Source organism: Cupressus sempervirens, chromosome 3 (genome assembly GCF_028749045.1).
Source record: "Cupressus sempervirens isolate cs-2001-9-10 chromosome 3, ASM2874904v1, whole genome shotgun sequence".
In the NCBI taxonomy this organism is placed as follows: Eukaryota; Viridiplantae; Streptophyta; class Pinopsida; order Cupressales; family Cupressaceae; genus Cupressus; species Cupressus sempervirens.
Window position 1 is genome coordinate 764,548,607 of NC_143120.1, and position 10,019 is coordinate 764,558,625.

Here is a 10,019-nt window from a genome sequence, read left to right on the forward strand (position 1 = left end):
GACATCATAATCTGCACTAATTTTAGAGATCTTAACAAAGCTTGTCCAAAAGATGATTTCCCTTGCTCAACATAGATATGATTGTAGATCTTACAGCTGGACATGAAATTTTGTCCCTCATGGATGGATTTTTTGGGTATAATCAAATCAAGATTGCAGAAGAGGATCAGCATAAGACAACATTCACTACCCCTTGGGGAACCTTTTGCTACAACATGATGCCTTTTGGCCTAAAGAATGCTGGGGCTACCTATCAAAGAGCTATGACAACCATTTTTTGTGATCTCATCCATAGCATTTTGGAGGATTATGTGGATGATATCTTGGTCAAGTCTCATACCTTCATGGATCATCTTGCTGACCTGGAGACAGTCTTTGATAGGTTAGCCAAATATCATCTCATGCTGAATCCCAAGAAATGTGTCTTTGGGGTCACATCTGGCAAGCTTCTAGGCTTCATAGTTTCTAAACAAGGTATAGAGATCAACCCCAAGAAGGTTAAGGCTATCTTAGACATGCCTCCTCCCCAGACACTGCGACAGCTTTTCTCTCTTCGAGGAAAGCTCCAATCCATTCGGCGCTTCATCTCCCAGCTTGCAGATAAGTGTACACCATTTTCACATTTACTGAAGAAGGATGAGAACTTCAAGTGGGATCCTTTATGTCAGCGCAAATTCGACCATCTCAAGCAGTATCTCATCAATCCCCCTATCTTGGTTCCACCAGTTCCTGGTCGTCCCCTGATTTTGTACATATCAGCAACACCTACTGCTCTAGGGGCACTTCTAGCACAACTTGATGACTACAACAGAGAAAGAGCCATCTACTACATCAGTAGAACCCTAGTTGGTTATGAACTCAATTACACTCCTATGGAAAAAGCTTGTTTGGCAGTTGTTTTCTCAACTCAAAAGCTTTGCCATTACATGCTAAGTCATACCATCCAACTAGTCTCCAAGATTGACCCTCTCAAGTATATGCTCTCTAGAACAGAACTTACAGGCCGTTTGGCCAAATGGGTTATGCTCCTTAGATAATTTGACATCCAGTATGTGGATAGAAAGGAAATCAAAGGGCAAGCTATAATAGATCACCTAGCTGATGCACCTCTAATAGATGCTTATCCGTTGATCACAAAATTTCCAGATGAGCATATCTGTCTAATTGAAGAACAACCCCCATGGAAACTTTATTTTGATGGCTCATACACATCTCATGGATCAGGGGCAGGAATATTGTTGGTCACACCTCAAGGAGATTACATTCCAAAAGCCTTCAAGCTAGAATTCCCCAACACCAACGATATAGCTGAATATGAGGCCCTCATAGTAGGATTAAAGATAGTTGCAGAATGGAACATTGCTGATCTACAAATCTTTGGTGATTCTCAGCTCATCATCAAGTAAGCCCTAAATGAATATCAAACCAAAGATGAAATGCTATTACCCTACAAAGAGCTAGCTGATCGGCTAACCCAACATTTCACAAGGCTTCAGTTTACACAAGTGCCTCGAATATAGAACAAAGCAGCCGATGCTATGGCTACTATTAGCTCACTCTTGGAATTTCCCCAAGCAGCTACACAGTATGAGTTTTTAGTGGAGTAGCTCCTCACACCCACCTATGCAAATGAGGATTCAAACCGTGTTTGTATCTTGGTTGGTCCCCAATCCCCTTGGTACCATGAGATTCATGCTTACCTTAATGATGGTATCATATCCCCTCACCTCACACGTACCCAATGCCAGAACCTCATCCAAAAATCATCCCACTATGTTATCATAGCCAATACCCTATATCGTCAGGGTTATCACGATACTCTCTCTCGATGTTTAGACCAAAATGAGCCCGTGATGGTGTTAAAGGAAGTACACTCTAGACTTTGCGGTGCCCACACAAGTGGTATTGTCCTAGCATGAAAAATCCTTAGAGCAGGCTACTATTGGCCTACCATTGAAGAAGATTCCTGTGACTTTGTCAGAAAGTGTCTCCCATGTCAGCAGCATGCAAATCTTGTGCACGCTCCAGCACAAGATCTACAACCTATTGCACCACCTTGGCCTTTCGCTTCTTGGGGCCTTGATCTAGTTGGAACTATCACACCCCTCTCATCTGATGGACATAAATGGATAATAACAGCTACAGACTATTTCACTAAATGGGTGGAAGCAGTCCCCCTAGTCTCAGCTATAGGAGTTCAGGTCTCCAAGTTCATCTTGTACCACATTGTTTGCCACTTCGGCATCCCATCCACCATCTTCACCGACCACGGAGGTAACTTTGAAAATCTCAACATGGAAGAATTATGCACTTCCCTCCGCATCCATCACCACTTTTCTAGCCCATATTTCCCACAAGGTAACGGTCAGGCAGAGGCAACTAAAAAAACCCTCCTCAAACTCCTAAAGAAAGTTGTCAATGATTTCGGCCATGATTGGCACCTACAAATAAATCCAGCCCTATGGGCCTATCAAACTTCCTTTCGTACATCCACAGGCACAACTCCATACTCCCTAGTCTATGGTGTCGAAGCGGTACTACCTATAGAGGTTGAACTTCCCTCCTTGCGCATATCTTTGCAAGGACAAATATCAGATGAAGAATATAGAGTAGCTCGGCTCACCCAGCTAGATCTCTTATATGAGAAGCGACAACAAGCCTATGATCATCTTATAGTCTATCAAACTCGTCTCAAAAGGAATTTCAACAAGAAGGTGCTTCCATGACACTTTCAACCAGGTGACATGGTCCTTAAAGAAAACATGAAAGTCCAAGCAGATCGAGAAAAGAAAGCCAAGTTTGAACCTACGTGGCTTGGTCCTTATGTTGTCACTGCTTCCTTTGGCTCCGGAGCCTATCAGCTATCTACACCGGAAGGAGAACTCTTGAATGATCCTACTAACATCATTCATCTCAAGAAGTTCTATGCTTGAAGATCCTTGGTATACCTAGCTTTTGAAAAATACAAAAGAAAAAAATAGTAAAGAGAAATAAGCGTCCAATGGTGAAAACTTGGCAATTCAAGCACCTTGGATAGGTACCTTGGTGAAAACCTGGTAATTCAGGCGCCTTGTGTACTAAAGACTAATCCATTATCTATCACTATCCTATCCCTCATCCATTCACCCACCATCCCGTAAGACACACTTGCTTGTTCCCTTGGTGTTCCAACCAAATATCCAAAATCTGATGAAGCTTGTAAATACCTCCAGTACAACTTGTAAATCTTGTACCAAAGCTTGTATTATACCTTGTAAATCTTGTACCATACCTTGTGTATTTGAATCTTGTCCAAAGTTTGTACCATATTCCAGCCTGTAAATAATCTTGTATCCTAGCTTGTATACTATCACGTGTACACACAAAACCCCATTTTCACTTAAGCTTTTCGCAAACCATCTACCTATCCACCTATCACCTATTATAGACATCCCATCCTTCACAAACATTTCCATCTCACAAAAACCAAAACATGAAAAAACTTGTACATTTGTAACATATCTTGGTCCATCAGCTTGTACATCCTCTTTAGCTTAGTACCATTGTATCTATCCAGCGTTCGTATCAGTTTGTCCTTGATCAGCATCTTGCACCCATCACACATCTTGGTTAGCTATTCCAACGCATCCTTTAGCTAGATTTCCTGTCACCAAAGTGTTATCTTTCTTAGTTCAGCTTGCCAGATGCATCACTCATCCAAATCCACTAGCTTTGGTGCTCTCTGATAGGTCCTTGCAGGATATAGCTTTCCTCATGTCTGATCTTGGTCCGTTAGTACCTTGTCCTACCCATCTCATTGGCAAACAGCTCTCTTTTGGATTTTCACTTTCTTTTGATTTGGGATCTCCCCTTTTGGGTCTTGAAGTATCTTTTCCAAGCAATCTCCTTGTTCCCTCCTCAAGGTTGCCACGATCTTCCATATCATGGTATGCTGCGAATGGGGAAATTAGAGCGTAAGGTCTTGATCAATTCTTTCATTTGTTTTTCTTTTCTACTTGTGGGTTCTCCAGTGTCGTTTCCATGCTGCTTCCTCTAGGATTCATGTGTGATGCTGGGGCAATCCTTGTGTGTTTGTTTTGAGTTAGTTTATCAGTCCTTTGGACGGTTGGTGAAAAGGCCTTGATGTTCTTGGTAACCTTGGCAATTAACCAATAGTCCTATAGAAAATCTAGTGCTCAACTACATGGTGGTACTTCTCTTTGAAGTATCCCCCCGCTGAAAAAGCTTCAATGGTTTTCCTTCATCTCCATTATCCCCCATCCATATCCAGCATTCATCTCTCCTACCCCAGCTTATGCATCAGTATCTTTTTGAATCACTCATCACTCTTAGCTTTAGGGATCCACAATCCTAGTCTTAGGGATCCACCAATCCAACTCAATCCACCAAGCCTCATCTTTCGAGATCCACAATCCTAGTCCTAGGGATCTCCGAAACCCATCTTCCACCAATCTAACTCTTTGAAATCCTGTTGCATCAGTTTTATAATCCCCTCATCCATCTCCCTATCTTGGATTCCTTTTTATAGCACTCCGCTCCTTCATCCTCCACCTTCCCTAAAGTCTTAAGCTTGCTTCCTCTTGTGCATCTGATTCTCCTTTATCATTCTCCCATAGTGAGAGTTTGAGCTAATTCAGCCCCTTCTCTTTGCCAATCTGAGTCTCCTTGCTCATCCCAGATTCTTGTACTTTTCAAGAAGCCATCGAGCCTCACTTTCTCTCCCCGCTGCCTTCTTGAGGGGGCATCTCACAGCCCATTCTCTCCTCTTCTGCTCTAGCCTTGGGCATCTTATTTTCTTATCTTTGATGCCATGCCACTTGCGACATCACATCAAAGAGGGGAAAAATGTAGACACCTAAAAACCTTTAGAAAATAAAGTTTTTTTTATTTTCTGAAAAAGTCCTGATGACATCATCATTTATTAATTAATTAATTAATTAATTTGTTTTTATGCCATTAAATCCCTTTATCTTAATTAAAAATATTTAATTAAGGAATCCCTCCCAAAAATGTTTAAATCTTATTTAAACATTATTTCCTTATTTATTAATTATTTAATTAATAAATTGACCAAAAATCCTAAAATAAATAAAAATTTTATTTTTTGCCCAAAACTTGGCCAATTTCCTTAAGACCACTAACCTCTTCCAAAATCTTCTAATCCTTCTTTAATTTTGATTAAAGGCTAATCCCATCATTTCCTACCCCTAATCCCAACTCAAAATATTTAATTAAGATTAAATATTAATCCTCATGTTTATTAAAAAAGTTTTAATAAATATCTCCTCAACCCAAACCCTTGAAATAAATAATACTTTATTTATTTCCTAAAAATCTAATTTATCCTCATCCTAAAAAGTTCTAGACTCTTCTAGAAAGTCTTCATCCTCATCCTAGGAAATTCTAGACTATTCTAGAAAGTCTTTATCCTCATCCAAAGTCTAGACTCTTCTAGAAGATGTCTTTAAACCTAATCCTAATCCCCTCCTAACCTTGTAACATTCTCTAAAAATGGGTTAAGACTTACTAACCCAAGCCAAAGTTAACAAATATCTCCTCCTTCACCCACCTTTATTAAATGCCATCCACTTGCCTATCCCTAAGCTAATCCTAAACCATCCTAATCCATCCTCTAATCATTTGCACAAGCCTAAACAAGCTTAAAACCTTCCTAATCAAGTCCAAGTCAAAATTGCTCTCATCACCCTCAAAATATCTCAACCATAAAAATTTATGAAGTCCACTAGGTCATAAATGACTCTTACAAGCCCTTTTATTGCTCTTACAAGTCATTATGAGGGTCTTTATGAAGATTTTATCCCTTGAGCCTCCTTTGTTGACTCATCCTTCCCCTTTCCTCCATCCTCTCACCATGTGACATGTGTCACTCCTTGATTGGCTATAAGGAAGCACAATCCATGTGCTCTCTTCTCATGCAATCTGAGCCCTCCATGAGCTTTTTCCCATCCTTGCATCTTAGCCCTCAATCCCTCAAGCCTCTTGCCTATAAATTGGATCCTTCCCCTTTGCAAAATAACACAATCCATGAAGTAAAGTCATAATGCCATTTTGAGAAGCCATTTTACATCAAAACCATACACTCACACCCAAATTCCAACTCCATTTAAAGCCCTTTTTGAAGCATAAGCTTGAGCATACATCCTATCTATTTAGAAAAAGCTACTCAACAAGAGAGCTTCTCATTGAGAGAGCCCATTAATGGCTCATATTCTCAATTGAGAGCTCATCTTAGTCTATCTTGAAGTTTATGAATTTTATTTAGTTTGTAGAAGCTTTATTTAAATTTGGTTTCTATTAGCATACTAACATTGCTCATATACAATGATCACCTGTTGTGATAGATAAATATTTGTTTCTCCTTATGCGTCTTTTAGCCTTCTTACTTTGCACTCTTGCTCTTACACATATCCTTATATCTTCATATTATATTCTTCTTGGATATGATAAAATAAATTACATATATATCAATCCAAATTACAATTCATCAGATTCAACTATAATACAAGTTTTACCAAAATACATAAAGTTGGCCCAACTACTGGTACTCAGGTTCTAAAGATAAACTCAATTAGGTTTTGATACTTGGAAACCATTGTCAATGCTTAGCATCATCATGTACTTGATAGACATAGAGGCTTGGTTCATACTAATCACTTCCAAGTAGTCTAAACTTGGTCATCACTGGTGACTCAGTGAACACTACATAATTGGGCATATAAATTGAAGCACTTGGTTGAGACTAAATGGCTTGGTATAAACTGAATCATTTTTTGACACATCCTAGCTCAGTCAACACTATATTCACATCACTAAAGCTAAAATCTCGATAAATACTAGAGAACTTAGTTTGCACTAAGAAACTCAGTAAACAATATAAAGCTCAGTTTACATTGATAATGACCAACTTGGTAGATACTACTTGGTGCAAACTGAATACTATTTCTGGAATTTGGTAGCAACTATAGAACTTAGTAAAACCTAAATTACTTGGTTAACACTATAAATTTTAAGATAAGATTGGTAGCTTCTAACCATTTGATTAAGTGTATGTATCACTAATAAACAAAATTTACTACAATCTAAACATTCTCCCCCTTTGGCATTAGTAACAAAACAATTACCAATAAAAAACTAAATACTCAAAATTTTAAGTTCAAAATAATCTTTAGACTCCATCTTGTGTGTTCAACTTAGTAACATACTTTGTATTTGAGATTTTTCAAAATTACTTTTGTAAGAGATGTTTTCTAATTATCTAAACATGTATAAGTTTAATATTATGATGCTCTGCCATACATATATATACATCATGCTTTACTTGCTATATACATATATCTCATGTCTCTTATTTTATATCTTCTCTTCTCATCTTCTCCCCTTTTATTGCATCTTTTCATTTTCTTTGTCTTTTTGACATAAATGCCAAAGGTGTATGCAACATGGTGATACAAATTTTTTATAAGAAGTTAGAATGTACCTTCAAAATAAATGGCATTATATTGTTCCAATTTTCTTGTAACATCTTGCTTACATGTAATGCAATCTACACTTCTGTTGATAGCTCCATCATGTGATCAACTATGGAGAAGTTATTTTCATGGATGAGAGTTTTGGAATGTGAAATGTCTTTTTGCAATGCATCTATGTTCAAAAGAATCATGTGTTGAATGTCTACAAGTGTGGCCCTTATCTTGGATTCTTCCCTTAATAATTATGTGTACATATTAGTCAGAAATCTAATTTTTGAATAATGAGCAGAGTACTAGCTTGGGTCAAGTGACAATTGGTGTGCACTTTCCTTCAAGTCTTCATCTATCCTTGAGAGTTTATCTTTCATTTCCCAAGTAAAGATATATGTATCACATAACTTACTATACAATAAAGTAAAATTATTTGCAAAGGTTTCCAATGAGCTGGGGATAGTAGACAAGTCTACTTGATATATTTCAATTTTCTGTGCAACTATCTCCAATACTTTGTTTTTAAATTTCTTCTCTGCTCCATGCAACATCTTTTCTTGCCCATTTAGATCTTCATTAAATTTTTGAAGAACTTTGGCTAATTGAACTAGAATAGGTTGAGTAGTATCAACCTTAGTACTAAGTGCATCTACAAGTCTGTTCTTTGCATCTTCTAGCACTTGGTTTTCTCTATTTTTCTCCTCTCTAAGCTTTTGTTTCTTAGGTTTATTTTACAATAGCTCACCTATTGTGTGCATTTGGTTAGGATTCAAAGTAAAGATATCACAATTTGGGATAACTATATCCTCATCAAGATCAATATCTTCTTCTTTACTTTTTTCTTTACTTGAAATGTTAGTACTCGGTTGAGGCTTGTTCTCAATTGTCTTTATACTAACTATTTGTACACTAGGAATTGTAACAATAGTGGAAATAGAAGGACTAGAAACAAGAGTATATACTGCATTGATAGTAGAAATACCTAGCTACTATGTAGCCAAATATAATAAAGGAGGAAGCACTAACTATTGGGTAAATGAAGTGCTAATTACTTTAGTCAATGTAGTACTTAGCTAAACAGGTGCAAAATTGGTTGGGTGCTTGGAATTGTAGTGGTTTTCGCAACCAACTTGATAGAAGATTTCTTTGATCTAGAAGGCTTTAAACCTTTTCTTAGAGAGTGAGGAATGAGGCCATAACTACTGTTACAATCTTCTCTAGGTTAGTTTCCTCAATACTCTAAATCTCAAGGAGATTCTCCTCAATAGCTTCCTATTCTTGCTCGTCATCATCTAGATTAACATCATCTATTTATTCTTTATCATCATTGTCCTTTTGTTCCTTGTCATCTTTATCACTGATATGAACAAAAAAATCACTCTTTTGATGATGTTTGTATATATTCTTCCATGTAGTAGTGGCATTCTTTACCACATGTTCCATGTGATTAACTAGTATCAAGCAAGTGTTGAATTTTAAAGTAAGTTTTTCTTAATTCCTCGTGATGGATTCTTTCACTTCTTTATCATTAAGAATCAACATCAACTTCCTCAAAGTAATTTCAATTATATCCTTTGCAGTCTTCTTGGCATGTTCCCATCTTGGTTTGATTCTTTCCATTAGTTCATTAGGAACTTGCTGCACAAGTTGATCGGGTGAATATTTCCATTTACCTAGCTTGGACATAATCATGTTTTCAACTTGCTTCTTCTCTTCTACATTTTTGGTCTCATGTCTTAGTGATTTAAAGTTTCCATACCCACTCCTACATCAATCTCTTTTAGTTTCTCCTAAAATATAGGTGGAGGTCATTTGAAGATAACATCCTCTACTAATTACAACTTCTTTCTTGATCTAGATGCTTTTCTAGTGAATACTACAGTGGATGACTTGGTAGGTCTGGTTATGATAACCTTACCTTTCTTCTTGTTTGGCTTTCCTTCTTCTAATTTAGTTTATTCCACCTCATATTCTACATCATCTTTTTCTACATCATCTCCTTTACCTTCTATCAGTAGGAGAGTAGAACTTGTTTTCCTTAGTTTTACTATCCTCTTCTTTCCTTTTCTAACTGTTTGAGGAAGCTTTATTTCAAGTTATATTCTAGATTTGGCTTCATCATAAGTATTGAAATATCTAGCCTTGGGATCCATAGGTTTATTGAATAATGCCTCAATGATGTCATTGGTGTCATCAATGTTAACCTCATAGCTTAGAGGCTTAACCCACACCACTCTAGGGTTGACTGCTTGAATGTATACCTTGTCATAGTCTACTATAAAATAAACACCATCCTTGTATTCTTCTACAAGTTTCTTGCAAATTCTAAATCTGTTATTCATCTTTTCCTTGAATGAATCAAAATAATTATCCATGATACTAATATAGTTTTTCCCTATCTCTGCTACATACTCCTTGATCTAGTATAGCACTGGTACATCTTTTCTCCATATGAATGAACCTTTTAAGGGGAAATTGTTTTCACAAAGAAGAATAAAAAAGTTAAAAGTGAAACAAACTTACACAAGTTGTTCTTCA